This window comes from Sapajus apella, unplaced genomic scaffold (assembly GCF_009761245.1).
Source record: "Sapajus apella isolate SASKATOON/1434 unplaced genomic scaffold, GSC_monkey_1.0 scaffold65, whole genome shotgun sequence".
NCBI lineage: Eukaryota > Metazoa > Chordata > Mammalia > Primates > Cebidae > Sapajus > Sapajus apella.
The window spans coordinates 10,228,798-10,246,168 of NW_022437005.1; the positions used below are offsets into that span (position 1 = coordinate 10,228,798).

Genomic DNA, 17,371 nt, shown 5'->3' on the forward strand with positions numbered 1-17,371 from the left:
TAGCTGAGATCACAGGCATGCCCCACCAGGCTCAGCTAATTTTATATTTTTAGTAGAGAAGGAGTTTTGCCATGTTGGCCAAGCTGGTCTCAAACTCCTGGCCTCAAGTGATCCTCCCACCTCAGTCTCCTAAAGTGCTGGTATTACAGGCATGAGCCACCTGTCTGGACCCTATTGGGTTGTTGAAATGTCATGTGTCTTCTGATCAAGCCTAGCTGACTCAATCTCCTCATATTTATTTACTCATGGCAAACAAACAGCTCAGCCACACAACTATTTGCAAAATTATTTGTGAGATCTACTGCATTCTGAAAGATTTTCACTTGAGAAAGATTTTCAGTCAAGCACAACTCACAAGTCAAGGGATCCATGACACAAGATTCGTACTCTCCTTTTCACTTGGCAAAGTCTTGCTTATAATTGTAAGGCAGAAGCCAGCACTGCAGGATTCCTTCCCACTGCATGAGTTAGACAGAAATGAAACCTTCTCGTCGGTTCCCTAAAAACTGAGATTGGGAAATGAAATAATGACAACAAAAATAATGGTGCAAATTGACACAGTTTTAGCTCATAGATAGGTCTTTGGTCAGTTCAAAAACAAGAGACAGGTCAAGAAAGACCAGAGGTTACCCTGAACTTGCATCTCTGCCTGACTTTCAACTTCAGCTCAAGCAAGAAGCCGTGGCCAGGACCAAGGTGTGAGTGGCCTAAGCATTGAAGGTGTGCCCAATACATGCACCTCGTGAGCTAGTTTTGGAAGATTGTCATTGCTGTTACAATTGTTTGGTGACTTTGACCACATGTGACAAGTAACACACTCTGCACATAGTTCAGAAAAGTCACTAAACAAAGACACAATTACAATCCACAGAAAACAGCAGTAAATCTTAAGGAGAAAGCAGACTCAGACTCCTAGAGTTACCACAATTTAGCATTTAAATGCCCAGTTTTTCAAAAAAATTATAAGGCATACAAAGGGACATGAAAGTATGTCCCATTCAGTCTTTGTGGCGCAGTGGCTTTCAGCTTGATGTGATCCTGTTTGTTTATTTTTGTTTTTGTTGCCTGTGCTTTTGAATTCCTTACCCAAAAAGTCTTTGCCCACACCAGTATCCTGAAATGTTTTTCCAATGATTTCTTTTGGAAGTTTCACAGTTCCAGGTCTTAAATTTAAGAATTTAATCATTTTTTTTTTTAATATAGTGAGATGTAGGGGTCTAACTTCACTTTTCTTGCAGTTTTGATTTGCATTTCTCTGATAGTTAGAAATATTAAGCATTTTTTCATGTGTTTGTTGGTCATTTGTATATCTTCTTTTGAGACTTGTCTATTCATGTCTTTTGACCACTTTTTGATGGGGTTATTTGCTTTTCTCTTGCTGATTTGTTTGAGTTCCTTGTGGATTCTGGATATTAGACCTTCATCAGATGCATAGTTTGGGAATATTTTCTCCCAGTTTGTGGGATTTCTGTTTACTCTGCTAATTATTTCTCTTGCTGGACAGAAGCTTGTTAGTTTAATTTAGTTTAGCTAGGTCCCATCTATTTATTTTTATTGCATTTGCTCTTGAGTTCTTGGTCATGAACTCTTTGCCTAAACCAATGTCTAGAAGAATTTTTCCAGTGTTATCTTCTAGAATTTTTAGGGTTTCAAGTCTTAAATTTAAGTCTTTGATCTATCTAGAGTTGATTTTTGTATAAGGTGAGAGACGAGGATCCTGTTTCATTCTTCTACGTGTGGCTTGCCAATTATCCCAGCACCACTTCCTGAATAAGGTGTACTCTCTCTACTTTATGCAGATTTTGTATGCTTTGTAGAAGATCAGTTGGCTGTAAGTATTTGGCTTTATTTCTGAGTTTACTACTCATTTCCATTGGGCTATATGCCTGTTTTTATACCAGTACCATGTCGTTTGGTAACTATAGCCTTGTAGTACAGCTTGAAGTCAGGTAATGTGATGCCTCCAGATTTGTTCTTTTTGCTTAGTCTTGCTTTGGCTATGTGGCCTCTTCTTTGGATCCATATGACTGTGGGGATTCTTTTCTCTAGTTCTGTGAAGAATGATGATGGAATTTTGGTGGGAACTACATTAAATCTGGAGATTTCTTTTGGCAGTATGGTCATTTTCACAATATTGTTTCTACCCTCCCATGAGCATGTGATGTGTTTCCATTTGTTTGTATCATCAGTGATTTATTTCAGCAGTGTTTTATATTTTTCCTTGTAGAGGTCTTTCACCTCCTTGGCTAGGTATATTCCTAAATATTTTATTTTATTGTTGCAGCTGTTGTAAAAAGGATTGAGTTCATTATTTGATTCTCAGCTTGGTCTTTCCTGGTGTATAGCAATGCTACTGATTTGTGTACATTGATTTTATATCCTGGAACTTTACCAAGTTCATTTATCAGATCTATGGGCTTTTTAGACGAATCTTTAGAGTTTTCCAGGTATACAATCATATAACCAGTGAACAGCAACCGTTTGACTTCCTTTTTACCAATTTGGATGTGCTTTGTTTCTCTCGTCTGATTGCTTTGACTAGACTTCCAGTACTATGTTGAATAGGAGTGGTGTGAGTGGACATCCTTGTCTTATTCCAGTTCTCAGGGGAGATGCTTTCAACTTTTCCCCATTCAGTATGATGTTGGCTGTGGGTTTGTGATAGATGGTTCTTATTACCTTGTCCCTTCTATGCTGATTTTTCTGAGGGCTTTAATCACATTATCACTATTTCTGCTTTAAAGTCTGTTTTGTTTGGTATAAGAATAGCTATTCTTGCTTGCTTTTGGTTTCCCTTTGCATGTAATATCTTCTTCCACCCCTTTACCTTAAGTTTGTTTGAGTCCTTACGTGTTAGGTGAGTCTCTTGAAGACTGCAGGTACTTCGTTGGTGGATTTTTATTCATTCTGCTGTTCTGTATCTTTTAAGTGGAGCATTTAGTTCATTTACATTCAATGTTACTATTGAGATGTGAGGTCGTGTTCTATTCATTATGCTGGTTGTTGACTAAGTATCTTGATTTTTTTATTGTATCATTGTTTTATAGGCCCTATGAGATATATGCTATAAGGAGGTTCTATTTTGGTGTATTTCAAGTTTTTCTTTCAAGATTTAGAACACCTTTTAGCATTTCTTGTAGTACTGGATTGGCAGTGGCAAATTCTCACAGCATTCATCCAAAAAAGATTTTATTTCTCCTTCATTTATGAAGCTGAGTTTTACTGGCTACAAAATCCTTGGCTGACAATTATTTTGTTTCCGGAGGCTAAAGATAGGACCCCAACGCCTTCTGGCAGGTAAGGTTTATGCCGAGAAATCTACTGTTAATCTGATATGTTTTCCTTTATAGGTTACCTGATGCTTTTATCTCACAGTTCTTAAGATTATTTCCTTTATCTTGACTTTAGACAACCTGATGTCTATGTGCCTAGGTGAAAATCTTTTGGTGATGATTTTTTCAGGTGTTCTTTTATGTACTTGTATTTGCATGTGTAGATCTCTAGCAAGGTCAGGAAAGATTTTTTTCACATATTCTCTCAAATAAGTTTTTTAGACTTTTAGATTTCTCCTCTTCTTCAGGAACACCAATAGTTTTTAGGTTTGGCCATGTAGCATAATCCAAAATTTCTTGAAGCCTTGTTCATTAAAAAAAAAAAAAAATTGTCTTTGTCTGATTGGGTTAATTTGAAAGCTCTGTCTTTGAGCTCTTAAGTTCTTTTTATTGATTTTTTATTTATATATATTTTTAGTATTTCATAAGCTATTGGGGTACAGGTGGTATTTGGTTACATGAGTAAGTTCCTTAGTGGTGATTCGGGAGATGTTGGTGCTCCTACCATCTAAGCAGTGTTTTATCCCTTGTCCCCCCCTCACTCTTTCCCCCAAGTCCCCAGGATCTATTATAGCATTCTTATGCCTTTGTGTCCTCATAGCTGAGCTCCCATGTATCAGTGAGAACATACAGTGTTTGGCTTTTCATCCCTGAGTTACTTCACATAGAATAATAGTCTCTAATGTCACCCAAGTTACTGCAAATGCTGTGAATTCATTCTTTTTTATGGCTGAGTAGTATTCTCTTGTGTATATATACTACAGTTTCTTTATTCACTCATTGATTGATGGGCATTTGGGTTGGTTCCATGATTTTGCAATTGTAAATTGTGCTGCTATAAGCATGCATGTGCAAGAATCTCTCCTGAATAATGAATTTCCCAGGTGTTATTTGTGTTTCTTGTATTTGGATGTCTAGGTCTCTAGCAAAGCCAGGGAAGTTTTTCTCACTTATTTCCCAAAATATATTTTCCAAGTTTTTAGAATTCTCTTCTTCCTCAGGAACATCAATTATTTTTAGATTTGGTCATTTAACATAATCCCAGATTTCTTGGAGGCTTTGTTTATATTTTCTTATTCTTTTGTCTTTGTCAGATTGGGTTAATTCTAAGATATTTTCTTAGAGTTCTGAATTTCTTTCTTCTACATGTTCAATTCTATTGATGAGACTTTCTAGAGCATTTCACATTTCTAAAAGGGTGTCCAAAGTTTCCAGAATTTTTATTGTTTTTTTCTTTAAGCTCTCTATTTCCTTTAATTTTTTCTCCCTTTACTTCCTGTATTGTTTTTTGGATTTCCTTGCATTGGGTTTCATTTTTCTCTGATGCCTTTCTCATTAGCTTAATCACTGACTTCGAGAATCTTTTTTCAGATAATTCAGGGATTTCTTCTTAGTTTGGATCCATTGCTGGCGAACTAGTGTGACATTTTGGGGGTAGTAAAGAGTCTTGTTTTCTCATATAACCAGGGCTGGTTTTCTGGTTTCTTCTCATTTGGGTGGGCTCTGTCAGAGGGAAGGCCTAGAGCTGAAGGCTGTTGTCCTGATTACTTTCTCCCACTAGAAGTTCACTTGTTGTAGTACTCCCCCTTTTCCCATGGATGTGGCTTCCTGTGAGCCAAGCTGCAGTGGTCACTGTCTCTCTTCTGGGTCTAGCCACCCAGCATGTCTACCAGGCTCTGGGCTGGTACTGGGGGTTGTCTGCACAGATCCTGTGATGTAAATTGTCTGTGGGTCTCTCAACCATGGATACCAGCACGTGTTCAGGTGGAAGTGGCAGGTGAGTACATCGGACTCCGTGAGGGTTCTTAGATTTGGCGGTTTAATGCTCTATTTTTGTACTGGTTGGCCACTTGTGGGGAGGTGGTGCTTTACAGAAAGCATCAGCTATAGTAGCGTGGAGAGGTGACCAGTGGTGGACAGGGCCCTAGAACTTCCAAGAGTATATGCCCTTTGTCTTTCTCTACCAGGGTGGTAGGGAAGGACCATAAGGTGTGGGCGAGGCTAGTTGTGTCTGAGCTCAGACTCTCTTTGGGCAGGTCTTTCTGCGGCTGCTGTGGGAGATGGAACTGAGATTCCCAGGTCGCTGAAGTTGTGTACCTAGGAGGATTATGGCTCCCTTTGCTGTGTCATGCAGGTAGTTAGGGAAGTGGGGGAAAGTTGGCAGTCACAGGCCTCAGCCAGCTTCCACACAAATCAAAGGGCTGGTCTCACTCCCACTGTTACCTCCCCCCGCAAATCTTCAAGTGTGTTTCCAGGTGGTGAATCCACCACTGATTTTTTTTTTTAGCTGTTTAAATAAATTTATTAGGTTAATGAGCAGCAATATGGATAGATCTCAAAATCAGGATTCATTTTTCTCTTATTTATTTATTTATTTTACTTTAAGCCCTGGGATACATGTGCAGAACATGCAGGTTTGTTTCATAGGTATACATATGCCATGGCGACTTGCTGTACCCATCAACCCATCATCTATGTTTTAAGACCCACATGCATTAGCTATTTGTTCTAATACTCTCCCTCCCCTTGTCCCCCATCCCCACACTGGCCCTGGTGTGTGACGTTCCCCTCCCTGTGTCCATGTGTTCTCATTGTTCAACTCCCACTTATGAGTGAGAACATGTGCCACCACCAATTTTTTAATGTTGAGTTGTGAGAGTTTATTACATATATTAGATACTAGTTGTCTGATGGACATATGGTTTGCAAATATTTTCTCCCACTCTGTAGTTTGTCTTTCCATCCTCATCACATGGGCTTTCACTGAGCAAGAGCTTTTAGTTCTGACAAGACATATTTTATCAATTTATTATTGCATGTTTCATGATTGGAGGTTTAGTCTAAAATGTGTTTTCTGTGCCTGGTGTTTTCATATGCATATGTGTTTCTAGGGGTCTGCCCTTTTGCATTACTTCTGCCCCTTTTCATTTCTTTATCTCTTTCTCTTTCCCGCTCTCTCTTCTTTCCTGACTCTGCCAAAGAGCATGAGAACAATGTTGACCAAATACTCACGGCTGAATACTTCCCCTCCATGGTGGAGTTTGTACCACACACATTCAACCGCAGAGCACGAACACATATGCCTACCGGCTGGTGCGCACATTAAGTTCCTGGAGAGAGAAGGTTGGTAACCACATCCTTTCCTTCCCAGCCCTCCTTTACTTGCTACCAATGGACAAGGGTATGGTGTCTAATTAAGGAGTCTTGGTTTATCATTTGTAGTCTGTAGTAAGGTAAAATTTTAGGTCTATAGTATAGTAAGGTAAAATAAATAAAATCTAGTGTACTAGTAAGTTTTTGAAAACATTTTACTTTGAAATATCTAAGAATTTATTCAAATCTGATTAACAGTGCAAGAAATTTTTTTTTCAATCTTCATCTTTTCTATGACATTATTCAACTGAAGAATGACTTCAAAATAAGGACTACTAAGGAGGTAAAGCTACTGAGTTAAAAACACAATTTGGACTAAAAATGTCCATAAAGAAAGATTGAGAAACATTTCAAAGACATAAAATAACAACAGATATTTAAAATATGGGGAAAACTGGAGACTGTGTGTGTGTGTGTGTGTGTGTGTGTGTGTGTGTGTGAGAGAGAGAGAGAGAGAGAGAGAGAGAGAGACAGAGACAGGGAGAGATCTGCAGATTCAGAACCAATAAGGAACTGCCATCAGTCCCGAGAGGCTGCTGTGTGATCGGTTCGTCTTCTCTAATTTTCACCTGCTCTAGGCTCCTTGGCGTGTCTGCACTTAATGAACTGAAGGTTCTTTTACACTCTTCCTCAGACCACAGTTTTTACTCCTAAATGTTTTTCTTTTAATAGAGTCACTAGAGAATGCAATTGGGAGTGCACTGGACTGCAGATACGGACAATGAAAATGCTCTCCCAGTGGAGCACTTTTGGTTAGGAGGGAGAAGTGGGATTGCTTTTCCTTCTTCAGCAGTAAGATCCTGCAAGAAGAGCAGAGGGACTCCAATCCTACCCAGAGCTTAAGCCTCTAGATAGACTCTGTGCAAGGCTCTGACTGGTTCTCTGCCCCCTACCCTCTGGACTGCAGCCTTCCATGTGGCTTCCTGAACCCCAGAGTCAGTCTGGGGTTTGATAAGAACATATGAATGAGGAAAGAGGATATGGAATGGAATGAAATAGAATGGAGTGGAAAGAAGAGGAAGGAAAATTTCAAAGTACATTTTGCAATGGGACAGATGTTATTTCTTGAAGCCATTGTCCCAAGGGTGTGGGCCTGTGTATAGTGGGAGCGGTGTGTGTCATTCTTGCTGGAGGTCAGATGGAAGGTTTGACAACACCTCCGTCCCAGGGCTGAGGTTACCCTGAAAACACTTGGAGAGCCAACACCCTTCTGGACATGTGGCACCGTCCTCTGAGAATGCAGTTGTAGAATCAGATGCCTGCTGAGAGTAAAGCTGGGTCTCATCATGGGAGATGGGGAGGTGAAGCTGGACACAGAAGATGTATTAATGGGGTCTGACTCAGCCTGTGTCTGCCCCAGGACCCACCATGCATACCTGCTCTTTGCTTTTAACTTCTTAATCTGCAGAAGATCCCATGGATTTTACCTCCAGTGAGCTGATGACAGGCCCATGAGTGAGCTCTCTAATGGAGTAGCATGTTTGGGCCTCTCCCTACACTGACAGCATCTTCACCTGCAGGGATTTAGATGCAGCAAGGAGGGCGTGCTCACATTAATCTCTCCGTGTACTTTAGGTGGAGTCCGAGACCGTATTCTCAATGGAGCTCCTGCTGGGGAGAACTAGGTGTGGGAAATTTGAAGAGGACATTGACAACTGCCCTTTCCAAGAAAGCCCCGGGCTGAATGATGTAAGACAGTAAGACAGGACACCAGCTTCCCTCATGTCCAGAGCTGTGGATGCTGCATGGGTGTGGTGTGGGCACAGGTGCAGCTGACAAAGGGACTTAGAGGAGTGAGCCCGCAGCGGCCTCCACCAGGCCACCCTTAGAGGGGAGCGCAGAGGGCAGGCAGCCAGGGGTCCCCTTGCAGGCCCCTGGCCAATCTGAGTTTCCCGACTCTGCCCTGTCATGCCACTATAGCTTCCTGTACCCAGGGCACAAGGGATCACTGCTCTTGTCCCCCTGGGGTCCTGGTCTCCTAGGCCTGAGTAGAGGCTGTCCCCTCTCTGGTCTTCCTCCCCAGCCTTCCTCTGCCTTTTGAAGAAAGAGCCTGGTGGGGATCCAACATCACCTCTGCCTGAGAGTGTAGTTCTCAGGGTTCCCCTCCCCTAATCTAGAGCCTAAAGTAAATGGAGGCAGAGGAGGGGCCCCACTGCCCTCCCTCCCTGGTCCTGTCCTGGCCCCTGTTGAGCTGCAATGCCTGCTCCAGAGGACAAGGACAGATGACACAGGGAAGCCCAGTTCTGGTGACAGCCTACCTAGGACAGGTGGACCCACTCATTGAAGGATTAACTAATAGGTTAACCATTGGCTTACCTCTGAGAGCAGCTCTGGGGAGAGAGTGACCTTTGGTGCTCTTGGGGGTATGAATCGCACAAGCCAGCCTGCGGAGTCACAGGAGGCCACTGTCTGGGGAGCAGGTCCTAACACAGGTTACCCTGAGTAAAGAGGGAGCCCCAGATCTGAAAGCAGCTAAGAAATGTCCCAGGAGTAAGGCTGGGTGGCCCCATGTGAGGACGAGAGTCACATCCATCAATTGACAGCTTGGGAAATTAGCAAGATGGATATTGATCCTTTGCTAAGAGTGGGAGCCATAGGCTTCCTGAGCCCCCTGTCGCACGGCCTCTCCCATCCTTTCCCTCCCAGATGCTCACCTGCTTCTTCGCTTTCAGCATCCAGCCCTGGGTAGCACAGTGTGAGCTCTGAACAAGACCTGCTCAGAGGGGTCCCCCGATTGCTTCCCACCCACAAGCCTGGGCTCAGGCTGCCCTCACCTTCTGTGGGCACCGGCAATTCTCCAAAGGTGGCTCTGCGGTAGCCGACCAGCTCCATGCTTGTTTGTTCTTGTCAATTTACCATTCCCTTGGATTCATGACTGGGCACGCAGATGTCTAGTTGGAGAAGCACTTGGCCGGTTTGACTGCTTGTGACTGATTGAGGCTAGGTTTGTTTTTTTGAATATCAGCTACAAGTAATGCCTCCAAGGTAAGCATCAGTTTGCTTACATGAAAGCTACAGAACAGAGCCAACCTCAAGCTAATGGCCTTCTTATTTGCTTTAAGGATCAGGAGAGGTTGACTAAAACTTCGGCATAACTCTGCTCTCTCATCATTATAAAGGACTTAGTTCAGTATGGCATTCATAAGACGCCAGGCTAACTGAGTAATTCCTTTTGTTGTTCTTCATGTTTTTGTCACTCTGACTGGAGTGATGCTATTTGACAAAGAGTAGGTAGTTCCTTGCAAACATTTAAGACTCATGAGGACACCGAGCACCAGGGGTGCTAATCTGACTGTCAGGAGGGAAATGCTGAGACTAAAATATGCTCTGTAACCAAGACCACCAAGAACCAAACCAAGTAAAGTTAAATAAATCAAAGAATGAGCCAAAAGAAAAATGTACTTTTTTTTTTTTTTTTGAGACGGAGTTTCTCTCTTGTTACCCGGGCTGGAGTGCAATGGCGCGATCTCAGCTCACTGCAACCTCCGCCTCCTGGGTTCAAGCAATTCTCTTGCCTCATCCTCTTGAGTAGCTGGGACTACAGGCACGCGCCACCATGCCCAGCTAATTTTTGTATTTTTAGTAGAGATGGGGTTTCACCATGTTGACCAGGATGTTCTTGATCTCTTGACCTTGTGATCCACCCACCTCCACCTCAGCCTCCCAAAGTGCTGGGATTATAGGCGTGAGCCCTTGCACCCAGCCGAAAAATGTGCTCGTTTTAAACAAGTGCCTTACTAGTTGATTCCTTGCAACTGAGTTTCTCCTGTACCGCATGTAATTCTCTAAGTGCAGCAGACAGTGACAACTATCTCACACACCCCTTCCTGTTGAGCAAGAAGTATTCCAAAGCAATGCTGTTAACTAAAACAACTTTAGCAAGATATTTTGGAGGAGGTTGTGGTATTAGAACCTTCAAAGTAGAGTCAGCTATATGTTTGCAATCTATTTCTCATCACCTCATTTATATTTATGTCAACACAGGAAAGGAGTATTCTACCACAAGAGGCAAATTTGGGGGGATTTATGCTTGCTGGCAAATTCTTTGTTATTCTACAACGCAAACTAACGGGTGTTGACCAAGGCTTAGCTTCCAGACCGTTACTGAGTAAGAGTGGTGCTGTGGAAATCTGCAATGCACATTGACCTTTTATTTCTCATTTAGGAAAACACGGATTTGCTCATTCTTATGGTTGATTGTTAAATCTTCTACAGATAAAAATATATCCTGTAGGGGCACAACAGATAGTTCCCTGTGAGGCGCTTTGTGTATCAGGGGCCACCGGAAGATAAGCATTAGTATTACTTATCCTAGGCTATTTTATTGAATTATTGCATGGCTGAAGGCCATGGGTTATGAATGTGTCTATAAACTGTTGGATAATCTTTCCCTTTGGTTTTTAAATTCAGTTTCTGGCAAAAATTAACTGCAAAACCCTCACTGGAGGTTCTGTGTACTGTTAGATTTAAACAAGAAATATGAACGTATGAGTCTTAAAGTATAACCCAGATATGTGATTCCAACAGGCAGTCACACTAGGAATATCAGTAAAATTTGTTATAGGGTGAACTAGAGGATCTCTAAAATTGTGCAGGAATTTAAGTTTAGCGTGACACGTTCAACATTCAGTTAAAATTCTTGCTGAAGCTATTGATTGGGAGATCCTGATCACAGCATTATTCTTCCACTCATAAACAAAAAGAAGGCACAGAGAAAAGAGAGAAAGGAACAATTACTTCGTGATAGCGTTAAGAGAAGTCTTGATTCATGATCTTGGGGAAGCTGTCTACAGCTAGAATGCCATCTGCTTCTGGAGAGAAACCACACTGTAGAGTTTCACCTTGGGGTGGTCAGTGGATATACAGTCACAGAAGTCTGAAAGGGCCCTTGTGAGCTGAGAAACATGGACGCAGGGCTCAAGGCCCTTAAGTTTTGCTGAAGTGTGGATACTGAGAAGAACTTGGGCTGGTTATTTCCAGTGGAGTTTAGGGGCAGTCTTTTTCTGGTGTTATTTCTTAAAGACCCAGTCTCTGGGTTCTAGATTCTGAAAGGTCTGTTTGTCATCAGTTGGTGGGTCATGTAAGCCTTCTTTTATTTGATGAAAATATACTTTGAAATAATGCAGTAAAATTTATAACACTGACTCATGTTGGAATTTATAAAATCAAGAGATATATAAGACTCTATTCTTGGGTGCATAGGCCTTCTAATAACAAGTCATGAAATATTAATTTGTGTTTTCCTGTAGGAGTGGATCTGATTGCCACCAAAACTGATAGTAATACATATTTAGCCAAGGAAGTCTTGTCGATTCATTAGCTTTTCCAGTTTCAGCCTTAAAATGCCATTTGTTCTTTCTCCCATAAAATTAAGTATGATAGAAATAATGGTAATGGCATCGCGCTTGTGATAGCTTATTTAACTGTGTTATAACTTGTCCAGTGAAATGAGTATTTCTATTGCTGGAGATTTATTCAGGAATTCCCCATAAAGGTAACACATTTTCTAAAAACCTTCCTGCTACTATTTTATAGTACTAGCCTTCCTGCATGGGAAAGCTTCTATACAACCAGCGAACACACAGATTTTTATAAGAACATATTGCTGACCAGGCACAATGGCTCATGCCTGTAATCCCAGCACTTTGGGAGGCCAAGGTGGGTGGATCACCTGAGGTCAGGAGTTCAAGACCAGCCTGACCAACACAGAGAAGCCCAATCTCTCTTTCTCTCTCTCTCTCTCTCTCTCTCTCTCTATATATATATATATATATATATATAAAAGAACATATTGCTATCCCACTGAGAGTGGCAACTGATTGAAGTTCAACTGTAAGTGCTCAAATGATCCAGCTAGTGGTGGAAATGCTCCACCTGAGGTTTTTATTATTTTACAGCGCTTCTTATACAGTTTAAAATATCAAATAAGCCTAATTAGTTTATTATTGTTTGTAAGGAGAGAAAACAAACTCTTTGGAGATGTGACATGGACCAGCTGGAAAGTCCCAAAGTTAGTTTAAGGTCACAAGACTTAGTTTAGAATTTGATTTTGGATATAAACTTTAAAAAAAAATTAAAAATTAAAAGAAAGAAGCAACAAAAAAAATTTAAAAACACACAAAAAATAGAATTCGACTTTGGGAAGTTGTCAAAAATTTTGCTGCTTGAATACTTGATTAAATAGGATATGGGGTCACCGTGACAAAATACTGTTACTCAAGACAGTGATGAATAGATTTTAAAGGCAAATACAGAAAGTTACATTGTTGTGGTGAAACCTTGGCTCTTTCAATAGAGAGGTTTTGGTTTTCTTAAGTAATTAAAGACTTGACAAAAGACAACATGAAACACAGTAAATTGTTTTGATAAGACATAATCTTTGTCTCCTAGCTAGAATTCTTAAAAAGCTAAAAAAAAACCTCACAATTTCATATTAGGGCATCCCAATAATCCAAGATATCCTTGTCATTTTAACATAGGAGACCAAATTCTAGTGTTACATCAGCATACTTTTGATATTAATGATCAATGAAACAAAATTATAAATAATTTATTTCAAATTTTATCAAACTTTATCACAAATGAAGTTTCTTTTCCAAGATTTCTTTCCACAAACCTTCTGCAGCTTCTTTTCTATCAGTTCGGTTTTATCCTATCTGCTTTCTCTTTTCCATCATGGAAAAACCAACCATTCTACTTTAGGTCAAAAAAAATTAGCCTTTCTCTTTAAAGAAAAACACATTGCATATATCTCAGGGCTTCACCTACCAAAACTTGTCTTGCTAGTCCCACATACAAAGTTGTTTCTCTTATTATTTCCATCATTAATTATCATATGTTAGTTATAACTCTTAATTACTTGTACCTTGAATTTCTAGTGAAAACTAGGGGGTAAGCAAGAGTAAATGGCTTGTGACATATGAGCATTCTGTAAGTTAATATTATTTGATCATTTCTCACAGCATCTGCTTCCTCGTGGTATCATTTTTCAATGTGGCATAGGGCATGTTTACTAAATGACCAAATGTTTTTAATATTTTTGTAATAAGAAGCCAAAAGTCAGAAATCTTGCATTTACCAAATAATATTTAATATTTTATCTTATTTGTAAATGATCTAGATATTCAATTAATACACATTCTTTAAGTTCGCTACCAAAACCCCAAAAAGTACAAAAGAGATTTGAGAAGCTGATTAGATATTTTGTAACACCAAACAAGTCTAGCCATCATCAAATTATTTTTCTTTTAGCTGTTTTCAAAGAATGTGCATGTTAGGCAGCCATCATAAAAGCCAGAATTCTAAAAAGTTAAACACATGTTTTTCTTTTCATTTTTTGTATCTCTGCTTGAGATACGTGAAGCAATGGACACCATGCTTTGACTTGCACATTTGTTCTTAGTCAAATGCATACTTTAATAATCTTAAACTTTTGGTAGACATTACATAACTCCCATGACCAGTAAACCTATGAAGAATAAAATTGTGTGTTTGCATATTTAATCCTGACAACTCTAAAGAAATGCCTGTTTTAATTCAACCAACCAACATAAACTAGATTCTTTTTTACTGAAAAATTATTCCAGATCACATGAACTGGGAAAATATTTTACGGTAGTTCCTATTGTTCTATGAGTTTAGTAAATGTTTCATTTATATAAGTGCTTATTTTTCTTTAAGCCAATTAAATTGAGCTCCTTTTTATATTAATTTTGATAATACCATCCAGAGGTAGGAACATATAACATATGCATATAACACACAGAAACGTACAGACAGAAGCGAATAGCATAGCTTTCACTTTAGAACTTTACTTATGTGCCAGGTACAATAATACAAAGCTCACAAGTTTATAAAATATATCTTGATTCGAATTGTGCTTGTGACGGATGGAACAAAATTGCCTGCTAAGAAGCTAAAGTTTTTTACTAATATATATGGAAAAAAACTTTAAAGACTTCTGATTTTCTTTTTTGAGAGGAAACTTTTAGAAAGATAGTTTTTATTCATTTTATTATTTAGGAGCTTCTGCATGCTAATGAAAGCTACAACCCATTGTTCCATTAGTTTTGTTTTTTTATTTTGTTATTATTGATGGTATTGCTTTTAGATGTTTTGGATTCATTTCTACTGCACCTTGAAAATGAACAATATTGCCAAGATTAAAACTTCCCTGTGTGAATGCTGTCATTCTAAGTTGTCCTTAGCAAGGTTAACTTGTTTGTCCAAAAATATAAAGGTTCCTGGTCCCTAATTATCAGACATGAAATTAACCAGTATCCCAGCTAGTGGAGTCCCAGGCTCCTTTCTTTGGAGAAATCAATTTTCAGAAAATACCTACCTGAGGGCTCTAATTGGTCTCAGGGTTGCTATTTATTGGATCCGTTCTGATTCTGAATGGAGTCTGGCTAAGGAAATGTGCAAACAAAGTTGGCGAGGTCAAAATGCAAGTTTCTGGAGCTCCTATTTGGAAGGAAACTCACCCCCACTTTCCAGCTGCAGCAAGAGAGCACCATGGCTCAGTTGGTGCCTTGGCTTGGGTAGTAGGTTTTCATAGATGCTGCTGGGGTTTGTCTTAGGATTCCACATCTGACATGAAATTGTTAAAGAGAAACTTCAGACAAAGTGAATTCAACAGAGTTTATTGGGCAAAGAAGAATTCATGAATTGGGCAACACTCAAAACTGGAAAAGATTGAGAAAGCTTTTCTCTAGTAGCATAAACAGCAAGGTTTCACAGGCTAAACAAGGCAGCAAAGTAAAGAAATTATCTGATTGGCTTAACTAGATTTATTTGGGCTTGATGTAATGATAGGTGTAATGACTTCAACATTTATCTGCAGGCACTTGTAAACTTCAGACACCAGAATCGCCTGAATGCATGTTAAAACCCAAGTTTTAGCTACCCTACTTCCCAAGATACTGACAAAGTAGGTGTGGGCGGGGCCAGGAAAATCCCATCTCTAACCAGCACCCAGGGAATGGTGATGTTCCTGGTCCTAGGTGTTTGCCTTATTTGCGTATCTTGTGATCAGAGGTCCCTAGTTATGTAACTAACTGGCTGGCTGTTTGTGATTGATTGATGCTAGGTTTTAATTTATAAGTCAGCCATGAGAAATGCCTCCAAGTTAAGTTTTGATTTACTTAAGAAAGAGTTCCAAGTACAAAAGCAACCTCATGATAATGACCTATTATTTGCTTTAATAGAGGACATTGTAACATTGGGCAATAGTTTAATCTCTGAGCACATTGCCTATAAGAAAGCAATAACCACCAACTCAAATGCCCATCGATGATAGACTGGACAGGGAAAATGTGGCATATATACACCGTGGAATATTATGCAGCCATCAAAAATGATGAGTTTGTGTCCTTTGTAGGGACATGGATGAACCTGGAAACCATCATTCTCAGCAAACTGACAGAAGAGCAGAAGATCAAACACCGCATGTTCTCACTCATAGGCGGGTGTTGAACAATGAGAACACATGGATACAGGGAGGGAAGCACTACACACTGGGGTCAGTTGGGGGGAAATAGGGGAGGGATGGTGGGGGGTGGGGAGTTGGGGAGAGATAGCATGTGGAGAAATGCCAGATATAGGTGATGGGGAGGAAGGCAGCAAATCACACTGCCACGTGTGTACCTATGCAACAATCTTGCATGTTCTTCACATGTACCCCAAAACCTAAAATCCAATAAAATAAATGGAAAAAAAAAGAAAGCAATAACCATATACATACAATAGAAACTCTCCTTTTTCTTTACAATCAGGCATAGTGTTCTGACCCCTTCCCCAATTCAATGTGTGCTGAAGAAACCATTCTCAGCCTCACCCCAGTGCCCTTTGAGGTGAGTTACTTCTCACTTGTGGTTTGGTCTGCACGAACACTGCAATGATGTCTGCTGAACCTGCACCATTCAAAGTGTGGTCTGGTGAACAGGAACGTGTCTGTCCCAGGGGAGCTGGTGAGACACACAAATTCCCTGGGCCTGCCAAGGCCTAGTGGGGAGATTCCTGGGGGATAGGGAGAATAAGAACTTGGGTTTAGGGTATTTAGAACTTGCCTTCAGGATATTCTAGTCCCTCTGAAGTTCACAAGTAACTGCAGATAAATGCTGAAGGCATATTTATGGAAAAGAAACTTAAGTCTTGTCCAGAAAGAGTAATTAATTTTTAGCTGGAGAATGTGATGGTTTCTTTCTAGAGGCCAGACTCTGAACCACAGCAGTATATCCTGCTGGGATGTAAATCCAAAAATTCAACTCTGAATTGGGTGCCCTGAGCTGAGAAGACTGAGACATACACCGCTCATTTCCAGTGACAGAATGTGGCCCTCAGACTTGACCTCTTCCAAACCTGGAGTGTGCTCTGCTGATGGAGCCCATTTGCACAGATTAACACCTGAGCGAAGCTGGGGGAGACGCAGGTGCTGGTGTGGAAGCTGGTAGCATGGTACATCTCGGGCACCAGAGGAGGCTTAGTGTTAGAGACTGGTAACTACTGCCCAAGGCCCAAGCAGCTCACTGCCTGTTTGTGTAAACAAACGCTTATTGGAACACTACCAATCTTATGTGTTTGCTTGGCTACTGTCCCTTTCAAGATATGGTAGCAATGCTGAGTAGTTGAGAGAGACCATTTGCCCACAAAGGCCGGAATAGTTACTCTCTGGCTTCTTCAGAATTTTTTTTTTTGTTTTTTTTTTTTTTGGCCAACCTCCGGTTTAGGTGATTTGGCCAGGGTCTTAGTGGCATCCAGCCTGCCCGTGCATCTCACGCTGCATCCCCTGGGGGTGCACATTCCTGCAAATCCTGCATTTTCAGGGGATTTCTGCATTCCTGGGGATTTGTGAGAGGGCAGATGCATTTTCCAAAGGTCAGAGGCCC

At 40.6% G+C, this 17,371-nt stretch overlaps 1 long non-coding RNA gene across 1 annotated transcript; it reads right to left on the minus strand.

The window, feature by feature from the left end:
- Positions 1-913: 913 nt before the first annotated feature.
- On the minus strand, positions 914-9,569 carry LOC116530165. Its single transcript, XR_004259867.1, has 2 exons — positions 9,260-9,569; positions 914-1,163 (listed from the first exon to the last, which is right to left on the minus strand). It is a non-coding gene; the product is annotated as an uncharacterized LOC116530165 (long non-coding RNA).
- Positions 9,570-17,371: the final 7,802 nt, after the last annotated feature.